Source organism: Neovison vison, chromosome 5, assembly GCF_020171115.1.
Source record: "Neovison vison isolate M4711 chromosome 5, ASM_NN_V1, whole genome shotgun sequence".
Classification (NCBI taxonomy): Eukaryota; Metazoa; Chordata; class Mammalia; order Carnivora; family Mustelidae; genus Neogale; species Neogale vison.
In genome coordinates this window covers 117,836,484-117,859,837 of record NC_058095.1, presented here as the reverse complement: position 1 = coordinate 117,859,837, position 23,354 = coordinate 117,836,484, and positions in this window count along the sequence as shown.

Below are 23,354 nucleotides of genomic sequence, written 5' to 3'. Positions count from 1 at the left end.
ATTTTGATGGATTCCTTTCTCACATTGAGGTCCTTCATCCAGTTTGAGTCTATTTTCGTGTGTGGTGTAAGGAAATGGTCCAATTTCATTTTTCTGCATGTGGCTGTCCAATTTTCCCAACACCTTTTATTGAAGAGGCTGTCTTTTTTCCATTGGATATTCTTTCCTGCTTTGTCAAAGATTAGTTGACCATAGAGTTGAGGGTCTATTTCTGGGCTCTCTATTCTGTTCCATTGATCTATGTGTCTGTTTTTGTGCCAATACCATGCTGTCTTGATGATGACAGCTTTTCTTCTATTGACTTTTATCTGCTAACTCTTTCATTGAGCTTTATATTTCAATTATAACAGTTTCTTCCTAAAAGTTTTAAATGGATGTTTTTCCATACTCATTGTTAACTCTTATTTCCTGCTCAAATTTTAAAGCTATATTTGTGTGTGTATGTTATATTATAATGCTTATTTTATTATTTTAGTTTTTAAAAGATTTTATTTATTTATTTGACAGAGAAAGATCACAAGTAGGCAGAGCAGCAGGCAGAGAAAGAGGGGGAAGCAGGCTCTGCGCTGACCAGAGAGCCCGATGTGGGTTTGATCCCAGGACCCTGAGATCATGACCTGAGCCGAAGGCAGAGGCTTAACCCATTGAGCCACCCAGGCTCTCCTATAATGCTTATTTTATAATCTTTATTGGATACCCTGTATAAATAAAATGTTATAGAACTCATTCTTCTGCCTGACATATATCCTAACTTTCTTGTAGCATGCCTTGTTTCCATGTTGATTTTGTGATTTTAACAATGAACTGAAGCTCTTTTCCTTCAGGGGGAAAAAAAAAAAAAAGTATATTCTATTCTGTTCTACCAGTCATTTGAAACACTACTAACCCAAGAATCTCTTCATTTAAATTCTACTCATGGTGGGGAGAGGGGTTAGACCATAAGGTAAGCATAGATTTAGAACACAAAATCATGTGAGGACTGATTTATGGTTATAAACTGGAGATTGCTATCTCCAGCATCGATCTATACAGAACTATCAAGATGGTAAAGAGTTCTTTTTATCCCTGCATTTCGGATTTTTTTAATTTAAATTTATAAAGGGTATATTCCATCAAATCCTAAGTTTTATTAGTTTCCAATTAGATTTCCAAATTTGGGTGAGTTTGGAAATCTAATTTGCTCCAGCCTTCTGTACCCTGTGCAGCCATGAAAATGAAAACTCAACATATCTAGGTGCCATTAAAGTAATGGTGACTTGGGTACTTAATTGTCTCCTTAATGTCTATTTTGTTTTTAATACCTATAATTTTATTTATCCTTCAGAATTTTAGATTTTTATTTTTTTATAGAAGCTAATCAAATATACTGATGTAAACTGAAGCATGTATTTCAAACAATTCTGATCTTAAATATTTAACTTGATTCTTTGGTGTATATTTCTTTATGACTTTGAATTTGGGGGTAGATAAATTGTCCCTTATTAGTTTATTATTTTATTTTATTGTTGTTTTGAATGCAAAATTCCCATGTATGTAAATGGAACATATATTTCTATGTTCCATTTTTTACTTTCTCTTAATATTTATTTTCACTTTATGTCAATGTTATTTAAGCACTTTGCTTCTCACAAATATTCCATACTTGGGTTTTATTTTATTATGAATATCAGAAGCAACTCAAATAATTGAAGTTTCTTATTAGAATTTAATCTTCTCTCTTATCTAAGAAGTGTGTAAATCCAGGACTTCGATTTGGCTGGAGTGCCAGTCTCATTCAGCCATGTTGCTCTACCATATTTAGCTTCCATGCCCAAGACCATGTTAGGTTCTACAAATGTTTTCAGAACTCAAGCAATTATATTTATATTCAACCAGCAGGAATTAAAAACGACATTTTAATGTCGTTAAGCTCAGTCCCCCAAAGTTCCCAAACTATATCCTCTTACATTCCTTAGGCTAAATTTAATAACATAGCCACACCTAGCTGGGTGTAAGCCAGAAATATTTAATCTTACTAACTTACTAACAGTCTTCTAAGCTACAACGAAGCTATATATAATGATACAGTTTAGAGTTTTATCATTTCTTCTATCTGCCAAGGCTCCAAACTACATATTTAGCCACTGAGTATGCTTTCTTTAACAAAATTCCTTTCCATTCTATCTCTACTTGAAGACCATCTAATTCTAGCTCAGTTTTTCTTCTTGAAGGATTGAAAGTGACAAAAAATGGACAACCAAGACTAACGTTATTAATTTCCAACTATTCCCCCTAATGTTGCTTTGGACTCCATCCAAAAATGTAATAATACAACTTCCATTACGTAACAAGCATCATCAGATTGCCAGCCTGCAATACTGAAGTACTTCATATTATAACCTGTCTTATTATTCCAAAGTGACATGTTTTTTGTTCTGTCATGTACAATACTCCAGTAGATTCTCATTTTTTTTTCAGTTGTCAGTAGAGTCACATGAGAGTTTCAAAACATATAAAATAATAAAAGTTTAAACAAGATAGACACTTACTTTTCCCTGATGTTAAATAAGGCTAAAAGCAGACATGCTGATACTAGTATGTCCCTGTAATTCCACAGGGATACAGACTGTTTTAAACTCAGTTCTCCACTTGGTGAAAACTTTGCACTGCAAAAGTCTGGCAGATTTCCATTTACTACATCCACACTCCACTAGGGATGAGGAAAGAAGAATACTCTTTAATGCTAAGGATACTGTCTGGGATATAGAGAATTCTGCTTGTCTATCTGGGAAGGGAAGAGTTAAGAATCCAATCTACATTCAGGGAAAGAAGGAAGGTGCTGACATGTTTTAAGGTCCTTTTAGGCATGTTAATCACAGACTTCCTGGCAAGTACACTAATGATATTTGCGATCAGCAGTCTGTTTCTGTGGGACACATTTAGCAGGAGATACTTAGCAAGTTGTTTAGGATTGCTTATAAGAAACAAATATGAAATCTATGGATCTATGGGGAATGGCTCCTCGGAAAATGTCACTGAAACTCTATCACTATATGAATATAAAATGGAAATGTTTCCTAACTGAAATGACTCTTCTGTGTTGGATTTGTAGTTGTGCTCATCACTTGATACCTCACATTTAAGTCAGGATAGAACAAGTCTGATGCAATAAGAAACAGCCTGGGAAGTCCACTGGAAGTCCTGGGCCAGTTTTTATAATGCCTTGTGGTTACTTGAGTACTTGAAATTACTAATAAAGCTTAATACTGAATAAGATCTATGATTTGTCTGAGGCAAATTTGACAAATTCATACATTATAGTGTCTCATTCTTGTTGGCCAGTCTTAGTCACATATGAATACAAGTTGAGCAAAAGTATACTTCTATTCTGAGAAATCATGTTCCTAACTCAACATGAGGAATTCTTATTTTACCTTAAAGAGAACGTGACTATTGGAGGACAGCTAGGAATCACTGTAATTTACTTTTAAATATACACCCTAAATAAACTTTCATAAACATGCATCAAAAGACAAGTATGAAAATGTTCACATATTGGAAATGACATTTTTAGAATCCTAGATAATAGTGAAAAAGGTTGCCTTGGTTCTGAAGTAGAAAGAGCAAAACTTGGTCCTTAGCCCTATAATCACTGGCATTAGAGATGTCAGCAGGTCCTTCCAGAGATATTCACTCAGAACAGAATGGTTCTTCTCTTAAATCTTTAAAGGTCAAAGTATCTCTAGAAAATGTTGTCTTATTCTTGCATCAGGACTTTCCACAGCTAGTCACTAGGTTTTGTCCTCTGGAGCTGGCTGTCTCTTCCCAGTTCAGACAAGAGCCCATGCATTTGCTCAAATCATGATACATTTGAAGGGATGTGGGGACTTGGATCTACAGCAGACATAGAAAGGCAGCAGGCATGCATTCATTATGCTGATACTATCTTGCCCAAACCATCCTTCCTGTTCACCATTTAAAATATATATACATAGCATACATAATTTGGTTCTGTTTTTATAAATTATTTCCATTAGTCTATCTAAATAAATATACAAATATACCTGCTGACGTAATGTCATTTGTTGTTACTTCTGAGAGTTAGAGTTATGACTTTTTTTTCTTTTTAGAATAGGATTTTTAAATATTCTTTTGGTTTCCTAATTCTATAGGGCTTTCTACATTGTCTTAATTCTTTAAATAATTACAGAATTAATTTCAAAATAAGATTTTTTCTGACTCTCTTTAAAGTTTTTTTTTTTTTTTAAGATTTTATTTATTTATTTGACAGACAGAGATTACAAGTAGGCAAAGAGGCAGGCAGAGAGAGAGAGGGAAGCGGGCTCCCTGCCGAGCAGAGAGCCTGATGCAGGGGCTCGATCCCAGGACCCTGGGATCATGACCTGCGCCAAAGACAGAGACTTTAACCCACTGAGCCATCCAGGTGCCCCATCTGAATCTCTTTAAAAAATGAAAGTGTGGGGGCAGCTGGGTGGTTCAGTCAGTTAAGCCTCTGCTTTCAGCTCAGGTCATGATCCCATGGTCCCAGATGAAGCCCACCATCTGGCTCCTTGATCACCCTGGAGCTTGCTTCTCCCTCTGCCTGCTGCTCCCCATGTTTGTACACTTGCACTCTCTCTCAAATAAATAAAATCCTAAAAAATAATCAAATAAAACTGTGTATCCTATGAAAACACAGATTTAGGATAATTTCCTTGTGGAAAATAGCCCTAACCCCAAACCTACAAGACATTATGTAGATACAATGTCTTACTGCATAATTTATTAGAAATTTGAGAGAATTAAACATTATTTTTGAAGAGTTTTTCTTTAAAATTATCTTTATCTTATATACATTGTACTTTTCTATGGCACATGCCTTACCAAAAAAAAAAAAAACTACACTTCAGATTAAGCATAGCATGTCGCATAGAACCTTTCTTGCAAGAAAAAAAACCAAACACTTCTTCTACATTGTTATCTATAGAGACATTCACAAGATAATACAATGTTAAAATCCACAGATACAAACACAAGACAATATGTTAAAACACCATCCTGCTAGCATAAATTTCTGTTTAAATCAGAATAATTCTAAAGTCAACACAATCCAGATTATCTATTAAATCTGTTTTGCATTCAATGAGCACCTTTACAATCATTTTGTAAAATGCACTTTGGAAAGAAGGTAAATTTTCCATCAATTAACTACAGATTCTATATGCCTTAAAGATCAAAGGCTTATCTTCACTTATACCTAGACAGAATGTAACAGCTGAAATTTTATATTCTCTCTCCATGCTTAACCAGCACATATGCATGGCAATGTGAAGTGTCTGAATTCTCTGCACAATTTCAGTAGCTAAGGTGAATTGGCTCTCCTGTTTTCTGTGGCTCAAATTAATAACTAAGAGAGTTCTTCAAAACACAATATGATTAGTCATCTTTAATCAACTGAATAAATTGACTAATAAGAATCTGCCCACTGATCACTCTCTGGAGAAGTACATTAATCTATGTATGCACTTGAGACTTCCACCCAGGGAGAGGTCACTTACACTGTTGCGCTGCTGCCATGTTAAGTGCATCCCAGACAGGGTAAACATCCATCTTGCCTCAAGAAATGATAGTTCAGGTCCCTGGATAACTTAGAAGATTGCAAGCTCTGTATGAGTATGTGAGAGACTTTCAAAATAAAGCAAAATAGGGAGCCTATCAAATGCTTAACATTTCTTCAAAGTCAGGATGCTAGCTTATACTGAAATGAATTGTTCCTTTTCAAAAGCAACAGGCTAAGCATGTAACAAATAAAATGCATTTTTATTAAATTCCCATTAAGTATTTTATAGTATAAAGCAATACTTACAATCTAAAGTACAAAGATATTTAGGCACGCAGTCATGTAATGTGTCAGAGTTATGCTACAAAAAATTTTTTTAAAGAGAAAAAAAGATGTTTTACTGTTTTAAATCATTTGTTACGTTATATCAATTTTATAAACATGGTGCACTCAAGTTTAAAAGCTGTAATATTTAAATCAGTTCAAATTAAGCAATGAGAAAGAAAACATAAATCTTCAATAGGGTACTCAGCAATGTATTAAAACTATCATGTCCTTGGGATGACTCTTACTGAAAGACACAGTGCTGTACATCTTAGTGCCATGTCTAAAGTCAAATTCATGCAAAATATATAAGATATATGCATACATCTGACATGCATATAAGTTTTGTACTCATTCTGCACTATACCTCAAGTCCAGCCCTAGTCCTTGCATTTTTAAAATAATCAATTCTATAGGACCTAGAGAATGTGAAAACCATGTAACCCCAATTTCTCACTGGACTTTCAGGCAGTCCTCAGGTGTGGTCTCTGCATTTTTGAAGTTGGTGGAGAGAGAAAGTAAAACAGTATTTTTATCATGCTTGTAGCCTAACTTTCAGCAATTTGCTCCTTCCACTCTGAGATGTTACCAATAACACAATTATATATAAACCATCACACCCTAATAGGTGTCATTTTTCCCATTTTCACAAATGAGAAACATGGGGTTTAGGTAGGGAACCTAACTTTCTTAGGATGATTCAGGTGGTAAACAATGGTAAACAATGCAAGCCTATTATGTTTTAAAGCTCTGGCACTTATAACTATTACAAGTGTACTTGACCAAAAAATGAGTCTGCTTCACATGGCATAACTAGATATGACTGTAGTAGGACAGACTGTTCCATCATCTGTATATCTGATTAGATGTTTTATTTCACATGAACAAAAGACCTGAGTCTTTGTTTCAGAACTCAAATTGGAAGCAAATTTTAAATTCTCTACACTGGTATAATATTTACATTTTTTTTCCAATTTATTTATTTTCAGAAAAACATTATTCATTATTTTTTCACCACACCCAGTGCTCCATGCAAGCTGTGCCTTCTATAATACCCACCACCTGGTACCCCAACCTCCCACCACCCCGCCACTTCAAACCCCTCAGATTGTTTTTCATTTTAAGAACAGATGAGAGAACCAAGGGACAGCTTGCAACTACATAAAAGAAAAAACATAAGATAAAACCTTGGGAAATGTCCAAACTTGACCAGGAGTCAATCTAAGAATGAAAACCAAGAGATAAAGCCCTGAGCCATAGAACCAAATTAAGGGAAACCAAAGTGTTAAAGGTACATTAAAGATAGAAAAAGGATCTCCAAGATGTCAAAGACATGGATGGAGATGGTGCCAGGCGAAATATGGATTACTCAAGTTGAAACTAAAGAGCAAGTATGGGGTCAGGAGGGATTCTTTTGGATAACTGAGAGGCAAGGGAAAATGTCATAAAATTTATTATTTGTAGAAAATGTCTAAGATAGCAAATGTAATGGAAATACTGATAAAGAGAGACTTGGGATAGATTAACAAGGAAAGAAAAAAGGAAGAAAGGAAGGAAGGAAGGAAGGAAGATTGATTGATTCCGTTCATTAAGATGACAGACAATGAAGATCTGAAAGGAAACAACGTATGCAAAGAAGAAAAACTGAGTTTCAAGAGCAGGTACTGATCTGTCACCCCAGCCTCTGTGGCCTCCTCTCTGTCCTGAGCTGCTATATGATGCAGATTGTCTCCTAAGCAGTGCTCGGCAGTCATCTGCATTGTCATTTACAGAACGCCAAGAAGATACTTCAGGAAAAAATAACTGATTTCACCTGAAAATATTCATTTTGGTGTTACTTGGCTCATGGTGTTATTAAAATCACACCAGGGTTGTTTTTTGTTTTTTGTTTGTTTGTTTGTTTTTAAGAGTACTTTAGATTATCCAATGAAAGATTTGGTTTTGGCTTCTACAAATAATCTCATAATTTCAAATTAAGAGACATGGCTCCTGTATCCCACTTTATCCTCCAACATTGATGCAAAATGACACAATAATGGTTATGCATGTTAGCAGCATAATGACTGGGAAGACTTAGAAATTAACTTATATGGACGTAACAATAAAGGTTCTAAAATACAATATAAGAGGACAGACATATAGAAGAAAGTGAAATTTCATAAGAAATTAAATTTATGCATGGCTTATTATCACATTCCAAAACTAATTACACACACATAAACACACATACACATACTTTCTCATATGTAAACCTACCATCATTTCTAATAACTGTAAACCAATGGGACTAGAAGAAGACCTTAGAAGAAACAGGTGACATTACAGTAAAATCCTCATAGTAGAACATGACAATATTCTGCATTCTTCTGTCTCTTCTTCAGTTTTGGTCATGGACACAAAGGAAGCAACAATGTCATAAATCGAGTCAAAAGAATATATGAACCAGGTAATTTTGATTCTAGTTATATACCTAATATAAATGTATTAGGTATATCAGTGTGCATATGTTCAGCTAAGGATATATATGAGAATGTTCAAAGAATTACTATTTATAATAGTTCCAAACTGCAAGCTATCCAAATTTTTATCAATGACAGAATGAATAAATATATGTGTTATATTCATCTAATAAATGATAGAAGACCATGAGAATGAGTGAAATACAGAAATGAACAACACATCAAATGAATTTCAGAAGCTTAATTTGAGCTAAATAAGTTAGAGATAAAACAGTACTTACTGTATAATGATATATATATACACACTTACTGTATACTGACATATTTACATATATATATATATGAAACTCAGGTTTTATTTATGTGTGTATGCATGTGTGTTTATTTAAAGAACAAGGCAAACAAATGGTTACCTGTGGTGAGGTAGTAGGTGGAAAGATACTTGATGGAGTTTCTGAAGTGCTGATAAATTTATATATCTTAGTATGTGGAGCAGTATTGTGGGTTACATTCTATATGGAAATTCATCAAGTGATACTTATAATTTATGAACTTTCCCATATGGATGTTATATACCAATTACATTAGACCACTAGGGTTGCCCTAACCAAACACCATAGATTGGATGTTTTTAAGAAGAGCATATGCTTAAAACCTTATTTTCTCACAATTATGGAGACTGGAAGTCCAAGATCAAGGTGTCAGCAAACTTGATTTCTTCTGAAGCCTCTCTCCTTAGCTTACAGAAGGCTGACTTCTCAGTCAATCCTGAACATCTCTAGCATCTTTCCTCCTCTTATAAGGACACCAGTCCTACTGGATTAGGAGCCAACTCCTGTGACCTCATTTAGCCATAATTACGTCCTTCAAGACCCTAACTCCAAACACAGTCACATTGGGGATTAAGGGCTTCAACATATGAATTTTGGGAGGACACAATTCAATCCATAAATAATCAAACAAAATAATAAACAGTTCACAAGATTAGAAAAAAAATAAACATGGCATCTACAATCTGAAAAGTACTTCATGCAGCAATCATCTCCTTCACTCTTCCTTTGCTATTCTTGTATTCCTTTACAGAAGAAAGCATAACAAACTTTAATATTCCTCTCCCTTCCTCACCTCTATGTCTACATCAACTGTATCATACATTTACCTTTAACCAACAGGCCCAGCATCATTGCTCATGTTTTTGATGGAAAGAGCTAAGAATATTTGCCTCCTAAACTTTACACAAAACATTAAAAATATAACTATGCCTGGCTCTTTTTGAGGGTAAAACACTTCCCTTAGTCCAACCTCCATAAAAGAAATCTGCATTAATAAATGTACCAAATCTCCTTATTTTCAAGCTGTATTGTAATGTAAATCAAATTTGAAGTATAAATTAGGGATAGACTATGATGTTAATGAATGAACATTTGACATGAAATTAATTAGTAAAAACTTTAGGTGCATCAACTCTGTTAAGCCTAAAAATTGTAAAGGTCAAATTAGAAAACAATTAATAAAGATCAAGATTATTTTTAATGACTAGATATGTTATAACTATAAATCTGTATCATATATAAGACATGTTTACACTGATACATAACTTACTGATATTTTACTCTATCCAATTTGTTGCTGAATAATACACAAGAGGCAGCATCTGATCTGGGATTATACAGTTTATTGTTAGAACCTGGCAAGCAATTTTAGAAATTTTAGATACCCAAGATAACAACTCTGAAGTTGGATGAACTGTAATCCTTGAATAAAATCAATATAACACCCAAGATTTTCAATATAAATAACATACAATACATCTGAAAACATACCAAAAGTAAAGGACTGAAATACAGAGTAACTAATCCGTAGCCCCAGGGGTATATGAACAGTTAACTTAGTTTTCACTACTCATAAGCCTTTGAATTCAGCTGTTCTGTTTTCTACACTTAAACATGTGGTGCTTATAACAACCTTAATAATCAAAACTAGATAGCTACCATAAGTATGTGGCCCTAGTTACAGCATAGTAAACACATAATCATATTTAGTACACTCAGCTATTCAAGAGTATAAAATGTTTTGCAAATATGTTGAAAAATAACATTTAAAATATTTCCATCAATTTTTTGACCAAAACAATTCTGCATATATTTTTCTACTTATAATTAAAACTACAATAAAGGTGTAGCCTGAACATAGCAAATGAATACGTGTTATATTTACTCTAAGCCACTCATAAAATGTAAGAAATTCATTTGCTATTTTCCATATCAGTTTGTTTTTTTCGAATTATAGCAAACAAGTCAACTTATAATTTCATTATAAGCACATTGGAGGTACTTATGTATATTGAAATAAATGTAAAGGACTATAAATTTCACCAATTCATCTGATAGAGAAAGACGTTTACAATATATATTATATTATTGAATATAATCCTTCAGAAGGCTAAAGTCAATATTTGGTATTACTTTCTTATTTAATTTAAAATTACTTTCTTATTGATTTAATTAAAAATTATAGAATGCTTTTTAAAAAAATTCCTATTCCTTCTAGGTTTTCAAAACTATATGAATTTACCAAACTAATGGAACATAATTCAACAAATATAACTAATCAATGGAATATAATTCAACAAAGTTTTGAGGGGCGCTTCCAATATTACTGGAAATGCCATAGCCTTTGTGGTGTACAACAGTCAGCCAACTATGGTGTATGGTGTATGGGCCAAATCTGGCCTGTCACCTAATTGTGTTAATAAGGTTAGCCTGGAACACAGACCCACCCACTCTTTTGCATTTTATTTAATATGAGTGCTTTCTCTCTACACCACCAGAATTGTGTAGTTGCAACAGAGACATATGACCAACAAATGAAAACAAAAAACAAAAAAACAAACAAACAAAACAAAACCTATGTTTATCTATCTATCTATCTATCTATCATCTGCCTATTTATTAGAGAAGTTTACCAAACCTTCACACAGAGGATTAGGATTATGCGTACATATAGAAAAGACAGTATCTTTTTGTGTAACAAAGAAAGAATAGCAATAGAAACTTGTAGGGCTGTTGGAATAATCAGCAGAGGCATTATGTGAAAACACCCTAGTGCAAATATTAATGCATGTTTAAAGATTCAATAGATATTCATCAAGAAACTGAACTAAAAATTTATTTATAAATATTCACTGGGCACGTACTGAATAAAGTCAGTCAGGTACTTACATAAATGCGAAAAGAGTACTTTCTAAATTACATCTATCATCTTACATGAATTATAACAATAAAAAATTAATTTTATACTGAGTCTGCCCTTTTATTCTGAATAATCTTAGAAATTGTACTTTATTTTCACATCTTGCCCTAGTCAGACATCTTGTTTTTAAGACCACAGCCTCACTACTTTCAAAGAGACTGTAAGATTTTGTTTAGCTTAATAGCTTTAGGATGTTAACAGGGTTGCAGTAATGAATATACAGGATAGGTGAAGTGTGGTGGGAAGAGGTTGGATCCTGGAAACATTTTGAAGGTACAGTCAACACTATTCCTGGTTAATAGCACGTGGAGTATGAGAGGAGTTAGGAATGAGTTGAACATGCACATATGTTAAAATATACTTTTTTTCTGAAAAACTAGGAGAACAGAGTTTCTATTGACAAATATGAAAAAAACTATGAGGATAGATTTTAAAGAAAAGGATCAAGAGTTTATTTTCATATATGTTAACTATTATTGCCTAAGCTATATGTGGGTGATTTTATGTCCTAGATACTAAACATGCAAAAGCACGGAAGCAAATAACCCAGGATTTTTCAATAGATGTCTGCATAAGTGTACCTGAGTAGGACAGAATAAGGCAGGATGATAGAAAAATATCTCTTTTCCTATACATTAAAAAAAAAAAAAAAGCGATGGAAATAAATGGCAAAGCAAAACTGAGCTCATATGTTAATCTCACAATGCCTCAGTTTCCCCACTGGAACATCAACTGAATTTGAATTATTTCCTGGGGATATCACAATGACAGCAAAATGATTTATATTGGAATAAATTGCTTTTATTAAATGTGTAGAGATGAGATGAATATTTCTGAAAATGCATACATAAATTTAAATATATTTTCAAAACAGCAACTATGTAGCATTTCCCACTATTTCAGTATGGTGTTAGGAAGTCAATTTGATTTCCCAACTGAATGAACATCCTCACACCTCTTTACTCATAAAATGAAGCAGTGAATGGATTGGAATTTATGGTTCCACTGTGTAGTTGTCACCAGGGGAAGGAACAGAAGTATACATAAAAGCATACATTTTTATTTCCTTAAAACTTCATCCCAGTCACCTTCAATGAATGTTAAATTCATTTCATGTTACTGTTCCTTGGGCTAAATGAATAAACTGTAGAACTTCTCTTTATTGGTTGTTGCATAAATGGCAAAGCAAAACTTCTCTAAAACAACTAGATCAATGGAATATAATCAAGAGCCCAGAAATAAGCCCAAACATATATGGTCAACTAATATTTGACAAGGAGCCAAGAAAACGCAATGGATCAAAGAGTTTGTGATATTTGGATAGTCACATGTGAAAGAATAAAACAAGGGGCTCCTGGGTGACTCAGTCCTTAAGTGTCTGCCTTCAGCTCAGGTCATGGTCCCAGAGTCCTAGGATTGAGCCCTGCATCGGGCTTGCTGAAAGCTTGATTCTTCCTCCCACTGCTTGTGTTCCCTCTTTTGCTGTGTCTCTCTGTCAAATACATAAATATTTTTTTTAAAAGAATAAAACAAAACCCCTGTCTTACTCAACTTACAAAAATTACCTTCAAATGAATAAAAGACTGAAAACAAGTCCTGAAACCATGAAACCCCTGAAAGAAAACACAGGAATAAAGCTTGACATGGGTTTTGGCAATGACTTTTAGGAAACGACACCTGTTGCATAGGCAACAAAATCATAAATAAACACAAGTGGAACTACACCAGAGTAAAAAATCTTCTGTACAGCAAAAGAAATTGTCAACATGGTGAAAAGACAACCTATGGAATGGGAAACAATATTTGAAAGCCATATGTCTGATAAAGGGTTACTACTCAAAATATATAAAGGACATATTCAACTCAATAGCAAAAAATCTCAAATAAATCCATTTTTTAAAAAATGGGCACGGGGGGGGGTGGGGGCGGCCCTGGGCGGCTCAGTGGGTTAAAGCCTCTGCCTTTGGCTCAGGTCATGATCCCAGGGTCCTGGGATCGAGCCCCGCATCGGGCTCTCCGCTCAGCAGGGAGCCTGCTTCCTCCTCTCTCTCTGCTTGCCTCTCTGCCTACCTGTGATCTCTGTCTGTCAAGTAAATAAATAAAATCTTTAAGAAAAAAAAGGGGGGCACAGAACCTGAATAGACACTTTTCAAAATAAGAGAGAGAGAGAGAGAGAGATACAAAAGACCAATAGGTACATGAGAAGATGCTCAACATCACTAGTCATTAGGGAAAAACAAATGAAGATCACAGTAAGATGCCACTTCATTCCAGCTTGATGCCCATCATCAAAAAGACAAATGCTGGCATGGATGTGAAGGAAGGGGAACATGCTCAAGTTCACAGAAGCATTCGATACAATTCCCAAGACATGGAAACAACCTAAGTGACCACTGATGGATGAATGGATAAAAAAATTTTATTATATATACATGATAGAGTATTACTCAGCCATAAAACATGTAAGGAAATCCTACCATTTACAACAACATGGATGGACCTTGGAGCATTATGCTAAGCAGAGTAAGTCAGACATAAAAAGACAAGTACAAGTACTATATGATCCCACTTACATATGGGAATCTTTCAAAATTTTAAATTAAAAAAAACACAAAAGGAGATCAGACTTGTGGTTATCAGGGCAAAGGATGGGGGGAAGAAGTGAGTGGTCAAGATGGTCAAAAGGTACAAACTTTCAGTTATAAGTACTAGAGATATGATGTACAACATGATGATTATAATTAACACCACTGTGTATGATATAAAGAAAAGAGAAGAGTAAATACTAACAGTTATCATCACAGGGAGGATTGTTTCTTCTTTTATCTTTTTTTCCCTATTTTTTAAGTATATCTATAGGAGATGATGGATGGCAGTTGAACCTATTTTGGTAATTATTTCACAATATATGCAAATCATGCCATGAAGCTCTATTCTTCAAATTTATACAGTAATGTGGGGTGTTTGGGTGGCTCAGTCAGTTAATCATCTACCTTTGGCTCAGATCATGATCTGGGATCCTGGGATGGAGACCCGCTTTGAATCCTGCTTTGAGCCCCCAATCACCCACCTTGCAGGGAATCTGCTTCTCCATCTGCCCCTACCCCTGCTCATGGGCAAGCTCTCTTTCTCTCCCTCATAAACAAAATCTTTAAAAAAAATTATACAGTAATTTATATCAATTATTTCTAAATAAAACTGGAATCTGTTTTGTAGTTAAAATAATCCACCTACAACAAAAGTATTAATGCTTTTATTATAGTAATCAAAGTAAGTAAATACTATTCTTTTTATCATTCCATGACTAACAACAGTATATCTCACATGTGTTATATAATTATGAGCAGCACTCACGTACCATGTTGTTTCATTGTTCTTCACAAACAAAATAATATATCAAAGTTTTCCATCTTTATTTCATTGGAAACATAAATGATTGTTTTTAAAAATGTAGAACTAAAATACCACAATGCAAATAGATCACATATTTAAACATATATATGAATGAGTCAAAGTTAACAAATTTATATTATTAATGACAAAAAATAAAACTATCCTATGTAAATTAATCTGACTAGTGCTATATTATTTAAAAACAGTAGATATAATGATTACACTGGGATTTTTCTCCAAAACAAACTCTGTAGGTAGCCATTATTCATTCTTTATGTACTGAGAAAAATATATATATATACATATTTGGACAGCAGTGATGACAAATGTAGTCTTTATTCTTTTTTTATTTTGTAGTCTTTATTCTTTTTTTTTTTTTTGTAGTCTTTATTCTTAATAGAGCTTAAGTTCTTATGGAAATTCTCTTAAGAACAACCAATCAATCAATGATCTCAAATACTGATTAAAGTGCATCATTATGATAAGAAAATATGAAAGGGTAGGAACCAAAGTTACTACAGAAAGGGAAAGTTATGGAAATCTTTAAGGATAAAGAGATATGATTTATAAGACTGACTATAAATGCAAGTAGTCACTCGGGGTCAAGAGAGAAACCATTCTGAATAGAAGAAACATGTGCTTTAAGACCTATAGGACTGCATGCTCATTTGCTTATTTCTGTTGACATTGCTTTAGTTTCTTCTTCAAATTTGATTTTAATGCATACAGTTTCACAATATACAACACCTCCAGTTATGATAAAGAAATTATTATGCAGAAAGCATGCTTTGTTGTTCATATTTATTATGACACTAAATATGTCAATCTATTATTGATCATTAGAAAAATAAAAGGCTCATGAAAGGATGCCACACTGACTTCTAAATTAATTTCCTATCACATTCCCAAAGAGTGATTTTAGCAGCTTGCTTCTTCAGGGCCAAAGAGTCTCTTTATAGTCTATTATGATGTGGCCTTACACAATACAGTGTACTTACAGGGGTGACATCCTATCACTCTTACTATGTTCTTCTGATTGTAAACAAGTCAGTTTTCATCTTCACTTAAGGTGAGAGGATTATAACCCAGTGAATCTTCAGGGTTATTCTTTTAGGTGTCTTTCCTTTCCTTGTTCTTCCTAGTGAACTCAAATCCATTCTTTGACTTTGGCAAAAAAGTTAGCTTTCGTTAAAATATGAGCAGTGAAACCGTGGCTGTCTCGTTCATATTACTTTTCATAGCTTTAAACTTTTTAAATTTTTTATAGGCAAATATTTTTAAAGGTATAAGCAGTATCTATATTCAGGCACAGCCTTCTTTTTAGAGTTTTCTTATTTCATCAAATGGGCTTAATCATGCATTTTTTTTCTCCTTTCTATTACTAATAGGTAATATATTTAAAAGATAACATATTTAAAAGACAAAGGAAAAAGACTATTTTTATTTTTGTTTTCATATTCCACATGTTACACAAAAGGTTGAAATTAATTTATACAGATATTCACATATAAAAAATAAATTCACACTTTTATTTCCAGCTGGTCATGAATTTGTATACGTCCAGGGCTTGTTGCATAGAAAGCATTTAAAGCATATTTGCTCCCTGCACTGAAAAATATAGAAGACATTTTCCCTCAGGAGTATAAAAAGATAAAAATCCTTTTTATTTGGGTGTATAATATTCTTCACTGACTATACTTCTGTTTAAATGACTTTAAGTAAAAGAAAAACAGAGATTTACTCTTTTTTTTTTAAGATTTTATTTATTTATTTGACAGACAGAGATCACAAGTAGGCAGAGAAGCAGGCAGAGAGAGAGAAGGGGAAGCAGGCTCCCCGCGGAGCAGAGAGCCCGATGCGGGGCTTGATCCCAAGATCCTGGGATCATGACCTGAGCCAAAGGCAGAGGCTTTAACCCACTGAGCCACACAGGTGCCCCCTGAGATTTAGTCTTAATTCATTTTTTATACCTTTGTGTGTGTTTGCTTATTAAAAAGCAAAACACCATGAAGTCAGTGTTTCTAAAAATGTAGTGTGTTCCTTAGACTTGCTTAGATTTACAGAATCAGAAACCTCATGGTATTTGTTCTAGAAACTTGCACTATAACAATCTCCCAAGCGACCAATATAAGCAATAGTTTGAAAGACATTTTCTGAGACTTCATACATATGTACTGGACAAAATTTATCATATAAACAATAGACTTCTGTTATTATTCTTACTATACTGACAGAAAAAAAATAATTATATTGAACCCTGGTCAGAAATAAGAAAAGATGTAACTCTTAAGTTTCCAATAAAGTTTGTCAGTATTTCCAATAAAGTTTGACTCCTCAGTGTATAACTATCTTTTTTAAAAAATATTTATTTATTTATTTATTTATTTATTTATTTATTTATTTGACAGAGATCACAAGTAGGCAGAGAGGGAGGCAGAGAGAGAGGAGGAAGCATGTTCCCCGCCAAGCAGAGAGTCCAATGTGGGGCTTAATCCCAGGACCCTCGGATCATGACCTGAGCCCGAAGGCAGAGGCTTTAACCCACTGAGCCACCCAGGCGTCCCAGTGTATAACTATCTTTAACTAGACCCTACCTTGCAATGGCAATAAAAAGAAAATGATCACTATTTACATTGTTTTACTTACATACAAAAAGTACTGTGTTTATTGGAAGCACTGTCATAATATTTTTACTCTTTATGAACAGAATTTAATTACACATAAAATAGGTTTAATTACTGCTTATAATATATATAAACTACATAAACACATACAATATGCATGACTAACTCATGAATGATCACTCACATCTCTATATTTCAGAAAAGAATTTCACAACATTTACACTATGTTTTCTACTGTACCTACTACAATCTCTAACATATTGCTGAAAAAATTATATTGGGAAGTTACAAACTCTGTATCTTTTAAAGATAAAAATTACAGAAAATGAACCTGTTGGGACAGGAAATATTAATTTAAAGGAAGACAGAATTAATTGAATGTTTCCATTTATTATTTAAAAAGATAGATTTTGGTAATAAAATATGCTATTCTAGAAGACACATTCCTATTCACATTACCTAATAATGTTAACTGGGGAAATATTAATAATCACCACACTGATATATCTCTGATCTTTAACTGTGATCAAAAACAAGAAATCTATGAAAAAATAATGCATATATTTCTAAAATTTGTACTTCATAATGAGTCTACTAAGGTGATTTTTTTCAATATTTTATTCTTCTTGAAATGTGCTGCAATTGTAGTAATATATTCACAAAATATCTATGATGGATGTCAACTGTTGAATAATTTGTAAACATGCTGAGTTTATCTGAAATCAACCATTTCTGAATTTCAGGTAGAAGAAGCAAGCCATATGTCAACATAGTAAAAAAGCACTATAGTTTCATCTGCTATTCAAATTTGGGCTTTATTGATCAAAATAGCAATTCTCTTTATATTCTTTGTGTGTGTGTGTGTGTGTGTGTGTGTGTGCTGAAAGCTTCCTATTAGAATTAGAATTACATGTTTGAGTTTATTATATAAAAAAATAAACAAAGTTTTGCAATAAAAATTTCAGCAGACATTACAAAAAGTTTTCCATAAATATATTCTATTCCCTAATAGAACCTATACATATTTAATACATTTTAAACAAAAACTAGAAAGTTAGCTTTAATGATACTGTGGCTCTTACGATATGAAATTTCCTCAAGTGGTGATATTCAGGTAATGGCAATAAAACCTGTATTTTCATTGTTAAAACTTGAAATGTCCTATCCTCTCCTTAGCAATCCTTCATTTTTCCCCATGATCCATTATTGAAAGGATTGACATTTGTCCCACTGAAGAACCACCAGACTTTAATGCAGTCCCTTCAGACTTCTCTCATTCTATATGTTCAGTGTCAAAGCAGTCATCCCCTCAAAATTCCCAACTTTTAGGCTCCCTAGGGAGACACAATAGGATCAACTTCATTTCCAAGCACCCACCCTTCAGGGCTGGGGCAGTTGCTTACCCAGAACAGGCATTGATGGGCAAGACCATTCATAGACACAGCCCTCTATCCTCAATTTCTTCAACCAGGTCAGCAGAAGATGCCAGCAGGAGAAATGGAAGCTTTTTAGGTATATACCTAACACTAATGCTTATTACGCATTTTCATTAAAACTCCTGACCTTTCTTAGGACTCCTGGGTGGCTCAGTTGATTAAGCCTCTGCCCTCAGTTCAGATCATGATCGCAGGGTGTTAGGATTGAGTCCTGCAACCAACTCCTTGCTCGGCAGGAGCCTGCTTCTCCCTCTGCCTGATGATCCCCCTGCTTGTGTGCTCTCTGTCTCTCTCTCTCTTTCTGACAAATAAATAAAATCTTAAAAAACAAAACCAACAAATAAACAAACAAAAGTCCTGACCTCTTTTGCTTGGGCAAATAAATCTTTATCATTAAACTGCATCATTTCTTCTGTTACAATATAATCTTTACTTCCCCTTCATTCTTATCATCTGTTTTTCTACTATTTCACCTTTAAATTTACTTCCATCTGTATTCTATATTTAGTTGTATACATACTTGCCTCTACTTTTAGATTATAAACTTCTCTAGAATAGGTGAGCTTCAAATATGATTTACTGAAGTATATAGTTTCTAAATATTAAGCATATGTTTTGAGAATAAATGAATCAATGAACTAATTGAATAACTGTATCATTAACAGATGAATATAATGTCTCACTTTTAAATATTCAAATTAAAAAAGGGAATCAAAACTAAATTATCAGACTATTATTTTATGTAATGCTCATATCAACCAAGACAAAAACATATGGATATAATTTTGAAATGCATTATTCATTATCAGGTTATATTTAGAGTAATTCAACAATGTGACAGGTGTTTCCCACTCTCTTCAGATTCCAGTTGATTTTTATCAGCTAATGTGACAGTCATAAAACAGAACACAATATCAAAGGACAACTAAGGAGAAAGGAGCAAATGTACCAGAAAAGAAGAATCTTGTTAATTGAACCACATTTCCTCCTTTTATTACATAATTTAATTATAGAGGTTGATTACTTGTTTGGAAACTTTAGTTGCTACACAAGCAAAAATGACTACAATTTATAACTATATAAGCTTTTGTTATTTTCAATAACGATGTACTTTTTTCATGTTTTATCTTGCTTAAGTGGATTACTTATGATTGAATCTATAGTGGTCATAAATAACTGAGATTAATCATATTAAAATTACATTTTCTTTAGATGTTTGTATAAAATTCCCATTAACATTTAGAAAATATTTTCTTTCCTGACTAATTTTAAGATGATATACTTTACCAAAATATACTTATGTGTATACAACACACACACAATGCTATATATGTCACACATATATAAAATGTTATATCTATTTCAAATATCTAAAACTATAGAGAAATAAATTTTTATCTCATAGATAAGTATGTAATTTTAATTAGGTAAAAATAAAATATCTGGGCAAAATATTTATAACACCAAAATGTAGATGGATACACAATACATATTCAATGTATTTGTTAAATTGGTTTTCCTTAGTCCAGTCCATTAAAAAAAAACACCATAACCTGGGTGGCTTAAAAAATAACAAACTATTTCACAAAGTTCTGGAGGCTCCAAAGTCCTAGGTTATAGCACCAGCAAACTTGATATCTGGTGAGGGCCTCCATCCTCTTTGATGACTATTGAAGCTCACATGGGGTGTTCTTTCAGACCTCTTTTATAAGGACATTAATCCCATTTATGAGGGTTCCACCAACATGACTTCAACCCTCCCAAAAGCCTCACCTCCTTGGGGGTTGGGATTTCAACATATGAATTTGGGGATATATAAACATTCAATCCAGAGAACTTGGAGGAAATTTATTAAATCAACATATATTTACTAGGGGTCTCTAATGTTCTTGGTGCTATGCTAGGCACAAATGATGTGACCAGGAACAAGATAAAGACGGTACCTTCCATAATTCTCTTTCTATTTTAGATAGTTTTTTTATAATCTCAGGTCCTCCAATTAATTCAGTTATTCAGCAATTATGTAATAAGAATTATGCTAGATGCTAAGGATTCAGCAGGGAACAAGCAAATTAAAATGCTTAACTTCATAGATCTTAAAGTGTGACAGAAGACAAAAAAATAAATAGGTGGGCTATTTAGAATATTTAAAAAGATTATATATAGTATGGAAAAATATAGAACCGAATAAGAAGAGTGGATTATACTAAGAATCTTGTGATTTTTTTTAAGTAGTCAGATGAGGTCTCAGTGACCAGTGAAATATTAGCAAAAATAAAAGGAAATAAAATATTGAGTCATGGATATTTGAAGAAAAGCTATTAGCCAGTACAAAGCCCAGCAGCCAAGGTGAACATTAAAGGGGGTAACTGGAAAACTAGAAACACCAGGGTAAACAGAAATAAATAAACAAGAGAGAGAGCAGGATAAACTACTATCATAGACATAAAGAATCCCTACATATATAGACTTCATAGATTACTGTATAGGCTTTTATTTTATTTTAAGTAAAATGGAAAGCCATAAGTGAGTGGCAGACTGATATATATTTTCAAAGGAAAAACCTGGGAACTGTTCAGAGAATTGACTGCAGACATAAAAGTGTTTCAGCAGGAAGGCCAAAGTAGGTTATTACAACTATACAGTGAAAGATTAAGAGAGCTTTACCAGAATGGAACCAGTGGAGGAAGTGGGAGGTAGATTTATCTTGTTGTATTCTGAAGAAAGAAAAAAACAGATATTTTGACACATTGGTTATAATGTGACCAAAAGAGATGACTATGGGCAATTTAAGATGATTAATCACAACTAGAATAATGGAGTTATCACTATCTAAGATGGAAAAGACAAAAGATGGAACAGGTTGACAGAACTGGTTGCAAAGGTGGAACAGGTTGACAGAGCTGATTGGATATTTAGATTTGGAAATCCTAATTTTGAAGTGAATGAACTGAAGACACATTTGGGTAAACAAGTCTGAATTTTAAGGGAGAATTATGGGCCCAACATATTTATTTAAGAGTCTGTAAAAGAAACAATAAGAACAGGAACATGTGTATATGAGAAAAGCTGTGTGCATATGGCAAAAGCCAACCCTTTCTCCATTATTCCATACTGAAAACAGTACATGCCAAAAATAGGAATGATGGTTGATAAGCCTAGTGAGGTTGGCCTCCCCGTCTCCTGCAGCCCCCTAGTTAATGCTTCATTAGGACCCATACTGACAGCCACACACACAGTTCCTTGTTGTCCCTCATGTGATTTCTTTCTTGAGCTGTTCTTTGCTTTTGCAAACTTTACATTCTATGAAAATAAAACTGAGAGTTCATCCAGACTCAGGGCTTCACCTCCACACCTGCACTTCTTGGCAGTCCCTCGAGGTGCCACTCCTTTGGACCTCTCTCTGCTCCAAGTTACTGGACTCAAGAGTAATCATTTCATCTCTCAAGGAATGCACTACACAACAAGAGTCAAATAAATTTGCCATGCAAGTGAATACGGATAGCGAAATCCAAAGACTACTCCTGTGGTAAAGAATCACAGAAACAAGAAGGTGAAAATGGACTGGCAAAAAGTGCAGGTAGTAGGAAAAAACAAACAAACAAGCAAACAAGCAAACCAAAAAACAAACAAACAAACAAACAAAAAACCAAACAAACAGGAGAGTTTGATTCCTGGAAGTGTGACAAGTGTTTCCAAAAAAGAGTGATAAAATATTAAATCATGTTGAAAAGACAAGTGAGGTGAGAACCAAGAACAGAACAGTGAATTTAGCATGGAGAATTCAGTTCAGACTTGACAAAAGCAGTGAACATGGAGCAGAATGGGAACAATATGATTTGGTTGTATAGTAGAGAATGAAGGAGGAAAACTAAGAAAGAGAAAGTTGACAATTCTTTTCAGGACTTAAAAAATGTCAGAGCCTTCTTCCCAATTTCATACCCTCTATAATAGGTAAAGTACAGATTTCTCACAAATTTAAAAACAGGAAACATATAAACATTAGCTGTGTAAAGAAAAAAAAAATCTGGAGATACAGAGAATTTTTAAGTAAATCTACTTAAAGCATTCACCTCAACTTCCACCACTTACATAGTAAGCTACTTTGTTTCCTCACCTAATTTTATAGCCACAAAATTTTCCTCAGCCTATATTGCATGTGGTTACTTCTGTTCACTTATATTTATATACATGCTGTTTTCTTAGGCTAAATCCTTTCACTGGGTTCCAGGAGGTCTTGGGGGAAATATGCATAGCTTTCCTTTAATTGTTCTCATCCTCTCCTGAGTTGCAGGTACATGTTGGAATCAGAACTAGAAGACAATTC